This window comes from Falco punctatus, assembly GCF_963210335.1.
Source record: "Falco punctatus genome assembly, chromosome: 2".
Classification (NCBI taxonomy): Eukaryota; Metazoa; Chordata; class Aves; order Falconiformes; family Falconidae; genus Falco; species Falco punctatus.
In genome coordinates this window covers 8072404-8083940 of record NC_137581.1, presented here as the reverse complement: position 1 = coordinate 8083940, position 11537 = coordinate 8072404, and the positions used below count along the sequence as shown (strand labels likewise).

General features: G+C 40.9%; 1 protein-coding gene and 1 long non-coding RNA gene across 18 annotated transcripts in view; one reads left to right on the top strand and one right to left on the bottom strand.

The window, feature by feature from the left end:
• Positions 1-11537, bottom strand: part of DLG2 (discs large MAGUK scaffold protein 2) — a 1068724-nt gene that overhangs the window by 494353 nt on the left and 562834 nt on the right. The gene's annotated exons all lie outside the window — the stretch shown is intronic.
• LOC308059077 overlaps positions 1-11537 on the top strand; it is a 450864-nt gene that overhangs the window by 328548 nt on the left and 110779 nt on the right. The gene's annotated exons all lie outside the window — the stretch shown is intronic.

The following is an 11537-nucleotide window of genomic DNA, read 5'->3' as shown; positions in this document are numbered from 1 at the left end:
TGAAATTGTCAGTTTATGGACATCTACATATTTCTTGTTTATAAACAATACTAACTTATTGTAACAAAATATTTTTTCTGAGCAATTTTATAAAGAATTCCTACAAAACTAGCTTGTTGATTTTGAATGGGTTTAATTTTTTTAACTTTAATATTTCTGTGATTTTCCTCCCACACACACACTTACTAGTCCATGAAATTTAATGTGTCACAATCTCTACATCACATCTAGGTTCTGTGCATTGGTCAGGACTAATTCAAAAGAAATTTTGTGCTATTTTTTGATTATTCTGCATCACTTGTTGCAGCTAAAAACACAACCTGTTTAACAGTACGGCTCTGATAATATACTATGCTACAATATTTACTACTTCATTTTGATACAGATTAGCTTCCTTGTGTTCAGTTTGCTTTCACTAACATTACATTGTATCATTCCTATACAGATTACAGCAATATCCCATTAATTTTCTTCTGTGAAGTTTCTTAGGAGTACGATGCACTAATATCTTCATTTATATGAAGGACTTCACGTTATCCATATAAATAATTTTGTATGTACATGTTATTTGAATTCTGTAAACAGCATAAATTACTTGTCTCAAAGAAAGAAAGATACAGAAATAAATATGGTAATCAATTATAGCTGAAAAAAAAGTTCCTCTAAAATGCATTGTTAAGTCATGGAACTAATTCTTTGTAGCTAAAACAAAAACTAAATTTGCAGTGTTGATAGCAGCTATGGTTATAGTCCTTTTATAATGTATATATAGTTATAGTCCAGGACATGCAAATAAATAAATAAATATTAACTGGATAGTCCCAAGAAACTTAAACAGTGCTATTGGCAGATAACTCTGGAAGAGCGGACTACAGTTTTACTGAATTTCTGTCTCCCTTTTACCAAGCATAGAGCATTAGTCTTTATTAATCAGCAAATCTGAAATTATACAAAGAAAACTTCACAAAAAAGTGAAAGTATATTTTTAACTAGTTCAGAGTAAAACATGATGACACATTCATCTACCATTTCAATCAAACATAATTTTGCTCCCTCATGAGTAATGACTGATTAGTGAATTGCTTTTATGCCAAAATAACTGTTTCTAAATACGTTCTTAAATAGATACGACGATTGCAAAAAATTACAACAGGAAAAAGGGAGCATATATCAACAACAGTGTTCCAGTTTTCTTTTAGCACATGTATATATTGACTTGTGAAGGCAATACAGAAAGTTTTAGTGGAAGAGTTCAATGAAAACTTGTCATTGTGGAGAAAAGGGAAATAATTACTTGAGGTCTCTAATATTTAGCACTTCTCAGAAAATATTTTGGAATAGTGAAACTGAGCACATCATGTTATTTCCAAAGATACTTCCATGGCTCTGTTTTTATTATTTAAATTCTCTAGAAAGAGTGATACTAGAGTTTAGCTGAAGTTAAAGCTGGAGATGGACATGAAAAGTATCAAGAAATTTTTTTATAGGTACACTAGCAACACAAGGGAGACAAAGGAATATGTGGAGACACGGTGACAAAGACATGGAAAAGCCTTTGTTAAATGTCTTTGCTTTCTCGGTGTTTCTGTAGGAAATCTGCTCTCTGGTCCCCTAGACCCTACAACAAGTAGTAGAGTCCAGGGGTGGAAGTGCTACGTACAATAAATGAGTATGAAGCTAGACATCACTTAAGTAAATTGGATGCACACCAGTCCATGGAGGTGGATGGGATGCATCCAGTAGTGCTTAGGAAGCTTGCCAACATCATAGTGAGACCTCTCTTTCTCATCTTTGAAAGGTTGTGGTGTTAGGAGAAGTCACAGTAGCTGAAAAAGACAAACATCACATCCATCTTCAAGAAGGACAAGAGGAGGACCTGGGGAACTACAGGATGGTCTTCCAAAGTCAGTCCACAGGAAGGTTATAAAGCAAATAATAAAAATTCATAATTCACAAATTGGAAGGAGTTGTTGATGTACTGATAGGCATGGCTGTCATTCATAGGAATCTTGACAGAATGGAGAAATACACTGAAAGAAACTTCATGAAGCTCAAGGAAGGCAACATGGAATCTAGCACCTTGGGAGGAATAATCCCATGCAATGGAACAGGTTGGGGACTGACTGACCAGACAGCAATGAAGGTAAATCATATACTGGTTTGCATTAGTAGGATCATAGAAAGGACATCAAGTAAAGTGATTCTTCGCTCCCGCTGAGTATTATGAAACCACATCTGAAATACTGTGTCTGTTTTGGGGTACCCAGTAAGAGGGAGATGAACAAACTGAGGTGAGTCCAGTAGAGAGTCATCAAGATGGTCAGCAGGCTGGAGGACATAATGTATATGGACAGGGCTAGAAAGGTATTTTCAGGCCAGGAAAGGTGCTAAGGGGCAAATCTACCTGAACCTTTTAAATGGATGGCTGCTGAGAAGCCAGAGACAAATTCTGCCCAGATCTGCACAGCGAAAGGGAAGGGCCAGTTAACACAAGCTGCAGCAAAGGAAATGTGATTAGATGACAGAGGGAAAAAAAAAAAACCAGGAATGTGATCAAGCACAGAAACAGGTTGCCCAGAATGTAAAAAGCCACTAATGCTTACACAAGTGTTGCAAATGCTTCCTTTACTTAACAAATGTCCCCTGTTGTAGAGCACATCTTTTGATGTTCAAATGGTCAATCAGTCTTTGGTGTCTATGCTTGAGACATCCATCTGGTATAAACCACATTAGAAAGTTAACTTAATGTAAATCAAGCTAATTGTTTGAGAGAAGTGACAATTGTTTCATATTTCCAGAAATGACTAGTTGGCAAGAGTCAACTCAGCCTCATTTACCCCATTCTTTCCTCCCAAATATTTTTTTTTAAATACTGATTGTAGATCTTGGCAGGTGAAGACAAACTATTTCAGTCTGGAAAACTCATACTGTGGAACTGCCAATAAGCTGAAAGAATGTGAGAAAACCGAAGAAATGATTAAAAAAATCCAAAATAAATCAGATCCATATTAATTATCCAAGGACATTCAACATGGCAAAAGAGGATGCTAGTTTGCATTAAATACTAATAGTCCCTTCTCTTTCAGAAAGAAATAATATATTTTTCATCAACATATTTTGTCAGCTGGTAGTAGATTGTCAGGGGATTAGACTTTTGAAGTTTATTGACAAAGTATTTCTTTCACAGAGTGAAAGGTGCATGATAATTTAATTGCATATCTTTTGTCTTCTAAATCCTTTATTCTTTGCGAAGTGGTTTGTACCCATAACCAACAACCTGAGGACAGCAGTGCCAGGGCCCTGAGGGTGCTATCAGGCCTGACTGTCCTTGCCCACCTCCCGCAGGGCCTCCCCTCACCCAGATCACAGGACCAGGACACCATTTCAGCCCAGCCTGTGACCATCAGACTGCCCTGTAGGACGCCGACCTCCAGCTTTGCCACAGCTCTGCTCTGCCCACCCGTGGGTTGACATCTCAGCCTGGCATTGGCCCAGTCCCATCCATGGGATGCACCTGATGCCTGGGGCTGGGTGCCCTGCTTCCTGGTTTAGGTGGTGGAACTGGGTCTCACCATGATGCCCTGACCTGTTGGCCGTGGGAGAGCCCCTGCAGCTCCTGTTCTCCAGTGAGCTGTTGGTCTGCACAATGCCCTGACAAGCAGTTGTATTAATGTGGATTTTTTGTGTGTGTCCATGACCATAACCCACAAGTTTAAGTAAATTTATGTCCTTGGAGAACCTGCTCCCATGTATTCTTTAGTATTCAAGGACATACACACATGCTGTTGTGTTACAAATTTGGTTTGTGTTACAAGTTGAAAGTAACCAGTGCAGATTTAGAAAATATAGAAAATATTTAGCCAAATAATTTACAATAATTTTACAGATATAAAATCATCCATGTATAGCTACAATTTTAGCAGTAAAATTAAAAAAAATAATCTATATAAAGTCATGCAAATAATTTCTCTATTGAATATCTTCCATGACTTCCACTCATCTCTTCTCTTCTAAGACATTCAAGATTCACTTTTCTCTGGACAGAAGACTTTTGTAAAGATCTGTAAGCAGTGTTTTGCCAACATATCTGTATTCCCCATCCAAAAGCAATCTACCCACCCAATTATAACAGGTTTATATTAAATCAATATTAGAAGCTAATATTTTGTCCTTTCTGAAACAAGCAGCCTTCTTCTTCAACTAAGACAAAACACACACCATGAATCAGATTGTATTTGATTTACCTGTTAAAAAAAGGAAAGCAAAATAAAACCTATATTTACAAAACTACTGGAAGTATGACCTCATTTTCCACAACAGCTCAGAGTATTGAGACACTCACCCAAGACAAGGTCGCTATGGAGGCTAAAAGAGACTCTTGAACTTCCTCTAGGTGTGACTCAACAGGTTTATCTCTATCTAAAACCAAGACTGCACTCTTCAGACTATCTCAGTTCAGGAGTCTGCTCAAGTTGTCCAGGAAAAACAGATAATCACAGTGAACAGCAAGGAGACCCTTTGTGCTGGGATACCTGTTTCCAAAGAGCAGTGGGTAGAACAGCCAAAACAACAGGGTGTCTTGCTTGAGCTCCTGCCAGCCTAAACTGATTTTAGCTTGTTTAGAAGTAATAGCAATTGCCTAGCAATCAGGTACCCTGAACTTGATCTGCCTTCATTTTAGCTGATAAGTTGTTGTTCAGTATGGACTGAATTGTCTACAGCTCTAAAATAAAATGTGCTATGGAAGAGAGAGCTCTCAGACTATAACCTCTAATCCTCCAAAAAAAACCCCACCCCAAACCCACAAAGACAAACAAACAAAAAACAATCCTTAAACCAAGACTCAACGGTCCTAGTCACTTCCAAACTTAACCTGAACACACTTCACATTGATTGCCCCCATTCTCAAACATTTTACTCCTACCCTAACCGCTTTGCTAAAAGGTAGACTGAAAGTTGTTTCATATTGTTCCTTTCTCTGAGCATCAAAACACAGACAAATAAACACTGCAGGATACATTTCAGTTTTTACAGAAACAGAAAAACAAAACAAAACCCCAGTAAGCATTTTTAATGTCGTCACAGAGCGTCCAGAATCTACTACACCACTTCAGGTACAACACGGAACATCAATTCAATAAATTCCATGACACACACTTTGTACTTCACCACCAAACTGAAATGGCCAACCTGGTCCTTACTCTAGTATGAAAAATAATTGGGCACATATCTTTGTTTTCCATGTGTGTATGTGGACAGGTGACTAGCAATCAATATACAGGATGTGCTACTTTCTCGTTTTCTTGAGCCTTTCTCTGTGTGATGAATGGAGCCACCTCCAGAATCTTTTCCAGATTAAAAACCATTCAGCAAGGTCTACTGAAATTAATGATTAGTTCAAGAGTAGTCAAAAAAATCTGTTTTCTGGTAACCTCATTAGTTACCAAACAAACAAAACTTGCAGCTCAAGCCATGCTTTTCTGTTTTACTCATGTCAGCAACCCAAGGACAGTGCATACACTTTTACGTAGGCATGGTTCACAGAATCACTGAATAGTTAAGATGAGAAGGAAGCAGCACTAAACATTGGGGAAGGATCACCTTCCCTCAACATGCTGGCAATGCTCTGCCTAGTGTGGACCAGGAGGCTGTTGGCCTCCTTTGCTGCCAGGGCTGGTTCACAGTCAGCTTGGTGCTCACCACAACCACCAGGTCCTTCTGTGCAAAGCTGCTTTCCAGCCAGTTCATGAACAGCGTGTGTCAGCACTAGTAAAACTAGCCAGCTGCACGAGGCCTTTACCGTCCCATACCAGGTTAACTTCAATAAGTAGATCCCATGCCTTGCCCTGGCACAGCCACCAATGCCCCACAAGGTTTCAAAAGTTCATCTACTGTCTGTGATGTTTCCTTATCCTCTTAGGCTAGTCCACCCTGCTTCTTGCCTCTACTGCATCTGGAGTCTTCATTCTTAGGGCTCCTCTTCCAGTCCAGCCTCTCCTCATCTGTGCCCCCTGCTTCTCCAGGGGCCTCTCCTTCTCTCACCTACATCTGGGGCGCTCTCCTCCCTGTGCTGCTTCCAGATCTCTCTTCATTCAGTGCTCCTCTTCATACAGTCCATCTCTTCCATACCCCTTAGAGGTATTTAACTACTTAGTGGGAACCAGCCACAGCTGCACCTTATCCACGTCAGCCAACCCACCGCCCCTGAAGCCAGCCCACAGCTGTATGTTATCAATGTTAATTAACCCAGCTTCATTCCCCTAGAATTCCTTTACAGTTCCTCTACAAGCATGCTCTTCTTATGTAAGTACTTCAATAACTTCATAGCAGACCTCTGCTGTCAGTGTGGGTCCAGAATGAAGATGAGAAATGGCAGTACAGGAGTCTGCTGAGTGATTAGGGCATGCGACCATTGAGGGACGGAACTGCCAGTGTAGCTTTTATATATCTTGTTTGTGATGTTCAAATCTCTTTGGTTTGATTATCATACATCTGGAAAATTGTGACAATGAACCTACAAGTCTGGAGCACTGGGGAATGGCAGGTATATATGGAAGAATTTTGATAGTAGGACATTCACAGCAGGTTTTGGTCATCTGAAAAAGAGCTTGGGAAGAGAACCTTACTTCACAAGTGGCCTAGAGGGCTCAGCATAAACCAATGGACTCAAACACAGAAAAAAGATGAGTAAACAACACATGTTTTTTTGCCTGAGATTATGATATTTTAACAGAACTAATGTGTAAGAAGAGTGCTCACCACAATGTAGCAAACAATGCCAATGTGGCAATTAATTTCAGTTACAGTTTTTCTCATAAAAATTGTTAATTCACCTGTAAAATGTGAACATACAGCATTCATAAGATGACAACTCAGACCTGATTTAATCTCAGTCCTGAAGAGTAATTAATTTAATCTAGAAGCTTGGCATTAAAGCCCACTTAAAAAATTTCTAATAAGCAAAACTTATTCAGTAAGGAATGTCCCCTGTTTGCTTGGGCTTGTAACTTTAACCCCGTCTCACAAATGGCTGAATGATACCATGACCAGAAGAAAACTCGGCTGGGCACCGTACAATGCGCTGGACTATAGTTTAACACTGCACTGGGTACAACTAATAAGAAGATACAAGGAATTAAATGTCTGTCTCCCTCCCCATGTGCAAATAAACACTGTATTTGAACAGTGAACAGCAGTTCAGAATCTGGTCCTTAGTATTTCCATCTTCATTACAGTCACATTTCTGCTTCTAGAGACAGAACTCATCAGATTCTAAATCATTCTGATTATAGCAATTTCCATATTTTACAAGACCTTTTGCAATTCTGTAGTTATTGATGTTAACTACAAAAAGAATAACTCTCAATTTCTCCAGTAATGAACCACTGAGTTATCCCGCAATATTATCTCCCCAGACCCTGAGGGTGACTTTGAAAAGAATGTTAGTTATCTCTAATGGAGATATGTAAACAGATGTTGTATTTGCCATCTGATTAAGCTTTTCAGAATGTTCATTAAAGTCACTTACCCATATGGAACATCATATGTACCTACTGTTTAACTGGGCAAAGCACATTCCTTGGTCTGAAGAAAATATATGATTTGTGATAGCTAAAGAAAGACTAGGAATCTGAATCTGTTCTCTCCATTCTCCTCTGGAAATAAATTTGGGTTATCCGAATGAAACTGTTTTCAAGACCTGACTCATCTCTCATCTGCACCAGAACAGAGACCATGTGCAGATAATCAAGATCTTATGGTTAAAATGATTAAATCATTCCCTTGACTACTGGCTTTGACCCCCTCTTCTGCCAAAGTGTTTCTGTGTTCCACTGGGGAGGCCATTTAAAACAACATTATCCCATGTGGTCATTGCATATGCCTAATTCTCTCACTATTCAGTTTGAAGGCATTGGGTCTAATTTGCAGCAAGATCAGAAAACCAAAAAATGCAGCTGATAAAATTCATGTTGATATATACTTCACGTGCTTTATAAGGCTGAGCAAATCCTGTATTATCATGCATGGATAAATCAGGCATCCAAGATGAGTGTGAAGGTGGGTTTTGGTTTTAGGTTTGGGCTTTTTTTTTCATTTTGGTTGTTGGTTCATTTTGTTATTTCTCCATGTTCTAGTTTGCCCTAGAGTTTGTTACTCCAGTGATCATATTTCCCCTCTCCCTTGGTGGTTCCAGCTTCAGTCTCCTTACCCTTTTTTTCCCCAGAAGCCATCTAGACAGATGGACTCATATAACCACTAATGCCCAGTTTCTAAACTAATCTGACTCTGACTCAAAATGTAGCTGTGTTAACACAGTGCTGTTCCCAAGCTAATATGTTCTGTTTCTCAGTTTGGTTTATTGTTCTGGGGCATAAAAAAGAAAGACTTTGTGCTTTCAGTTTCAATGCACAAACACATCCAAGGATGGAGCTCTTGTTACAGCAAAAGTCTGACTTAATCTTGAAGCTAATCATGCTTAATCCTTGAGAAAACAGTACCCATGTACTTTGGTTAGCAGAAGGAGCAGTAAGAACCTTCAGCACGTGCAAGAAAAATTAGCTTTTTGAAGACTTAATTTTTATCTCTAGCAAATATAGAGAGAGACTGTATGAACTCTGGATCATAACTCAGCCAAATTTGTTTGCGTTTTCAGAAGGACTAACCTTAACGAAAGTCACCTGGCTTTTCTAGAAGTGCTCATATATCAGAAATACAAGAATTCCAGACTTAGTTAGTTATCGGTGAAAATAGATAATGTGTTTTCACTCCCTAATATCAAGCCATAAATGACTAAATCATTCTAGCTAAAACTGCAAAAACACAGGAACAAACGATCAGATCAATTAGCTTGAGACACAGAAACAGAGCACTGAAAATTTTAGCTTAACATGGAAACTTTGCCATAGTTACAGACTGAAAAGTGATTGTACAGGTAAAATTAATCAATTTAATAGTAGTAGGTGTTATCGGTCTTGTATAACTACGCTGGTTTTGGCTGGGATAGAGTTAATTTTCTTCACAGCACCTGCTATGGGGCTCTGTTTTGGTTTTGTGCTGGAAACAGCATTGATAACACAGGGCTGCTGTAGCTGTGGCCGAGCAGCTCACACGGAGCCAAGGGCTTTGCTGCCCCTCACCCCACCCCAGCAGCGAGGGGGCTCGGGGGGCACAAGGAGCGGGGAGGGGACACGGCCGGCACAGCTGACCCCCCTGACCCAAGGGATGTTCCATACCATACGGCGTCATGCTCAGCGTATAGAGCTGGGGGAAGAAGGAGGAAGGGGGGGACGCGGGGAGTGACGGCGTTTGTCTTCCCAAGTCCCCGCTGCGCGTGACGGAGCCCGGCTGCCCTGGGGATGGCTGAGCCCCTGCCTGCCCGTGGGAAGCGGTGGGTGAATCCCTTGGGTTGCTTTGCTCGTGTGCGCGGCTTTTGCTTCACCCGTTAAACTGTCTTTATCTCAGCCCACAAATGAGCAAATGGCTGTGTGGGGCTGAGATTCCGGCTGGGGTTAAACCATAACAATACTGCAATCAGTTCTTGTAGCTATAACGGAATAATTTTAATGAATTTCTCAGTTAAATAAATTTGTTTTGTACTAAATCTATAGTTTACCATAACCAAGCTTTTTCCTTGACATACACTTATAATAAAGGTTTCCTACATAAAATATATAATTTGTTATGGCACCAGTAGTATAAAAACAAATGTTGACTTTTTTCCTAAATCCACCTGATTCTGATTCCAAGAGCATGCTGCATTGGTACAGGTTCCTTTGTCCTCCTTGCAGCTATTCCTACTGGTTCTGCTCTCCTCCACCTTCCCCTCCTTCACTCTCCACATCAACTTGTTTCAGCCTCCATTCCTCAAATTTCTGAGGAAAAATTATTCCCCTGGCTCAGACATATTGACACATCTTATCGTGTTTCTGCTATTGTAATTATTTCTGTCATAAGAGAAAGGCATTTCCCAAGGCTCCTTCTTGCTCACCTTTAGATATTAGATACTGAGAAATACATTATCATATCTTCACCAAGAGACTCTCTAATGAAAACTAAGGTAGCACTTCTGTTACAAGATACTTCAGCATCAGAATGAGGGTTGATAAACATATTAAAAGTAAGATATGCTACCCAAGACACTTTTAAACACAGCTTGGATGGTGCTGTAAAGGGGAAACCAGTCACCAGCGTATCTATGACCAGATCTAGCAAATTCTTATTAATTAATTTTTGTACTTCATTAAAGAAACTAGAATTTGCAGTTTAATAGGCTGTGGATTTTACTTTCCATCCTTGTCCTGTGGCAATGCAGAGTCTAAGTACCTTAATGACCATATGCAACCAATTAGCAGAGAATTTAATTTATTATCATCATAGAATCATGGAATTGTTTGGGCTGGAAGGGACCTTAAAGATCATCCAGTCCCACGCCCCTGCCATGAGCAGGGACCTTCCACCAGCCCAGGCTGCTCCCAGCCCCGTCCAGCCTGGCCTTGAGCCCTGCCAGGGATGGGGCACCCACAGCTGCTCTGGGCAGCCTGGGCCAGTGTCTTGTCACACTCACAGGGAAGAATTTCTTGCTCTTATATCTCCCCTCTTTCAGTCTAAAGCCATTCCCCCTTGTCCTGTCACTGCCTGCCCTTGTAGAAAGCCCCTCTCCAGCGTCCTTGTCGGCCCCTTTAGGCACTGGCAGCTGCTATAAGGTCTACCTGGAGCCTTCTCTTCTCCAGGCTGAACAACCCCAACTCTCCCAGCCTGTCTCCATAGGAGAGGTGCTCCAGCCCTTCTTTGTGGCCTCCTCTGGACTTACTCCAATAGGTCCATGTCCTTCTCATCTTGGGGGTCCCAGAGCTGAACACAATAGTCTGTGTGGGATCTCAGAGTGGAGGGGAAGAATCACCTCCCTCAACCTGCTGGCCAAGCTTATTTTGATGCAGCTGTGGATACAGCTGGCTTTCTGGGCTGCAAGCACACACTGCTGGATCGTGTTGAACTTTTTGCTCACCAACCCCGCAGGTCTTTCTCTTCAGAGTTGCTTTCAATCCATTCTCTGCCCAGCCTGTGTCTATGCTTGGGATTGCCTTGATCCACATGCAGGACCTTGCGCTTGGCCTTGTTGAACTTCATGAAGCTCACTCAGGCCCACCTCTCAAGCCTGTCAAGGTCCCTCTGGATGGCATCCCTTCCCTCCAGCATATGACCATATCACACAGCTTGGTGTCGTCAGCAAGCTTGCTGTGGGTGCACTCAATTCCAGTGTCCACACTTCTAACAAAGATGTTAAACAAGGGCAGTCCCAATACCAGCCCCTGAGGAATCCCATTCATTACTGATCTCCACTTGGACATCAGGCCATTGCACACAATTCTTTGTGTGCAACCATCCAGCCAGTTCCTTACCCACTGAATGGGCTAAATACATTAAATCCACGTCTCTCCAATTTAGAGACAAGGATGTTTTGTGAAGCAGTGTCAAATGCTTTGCACAGGTCCAGATAGGTGACATCAGTTGCTGCTCCCTTATTCATCCCAATGTAA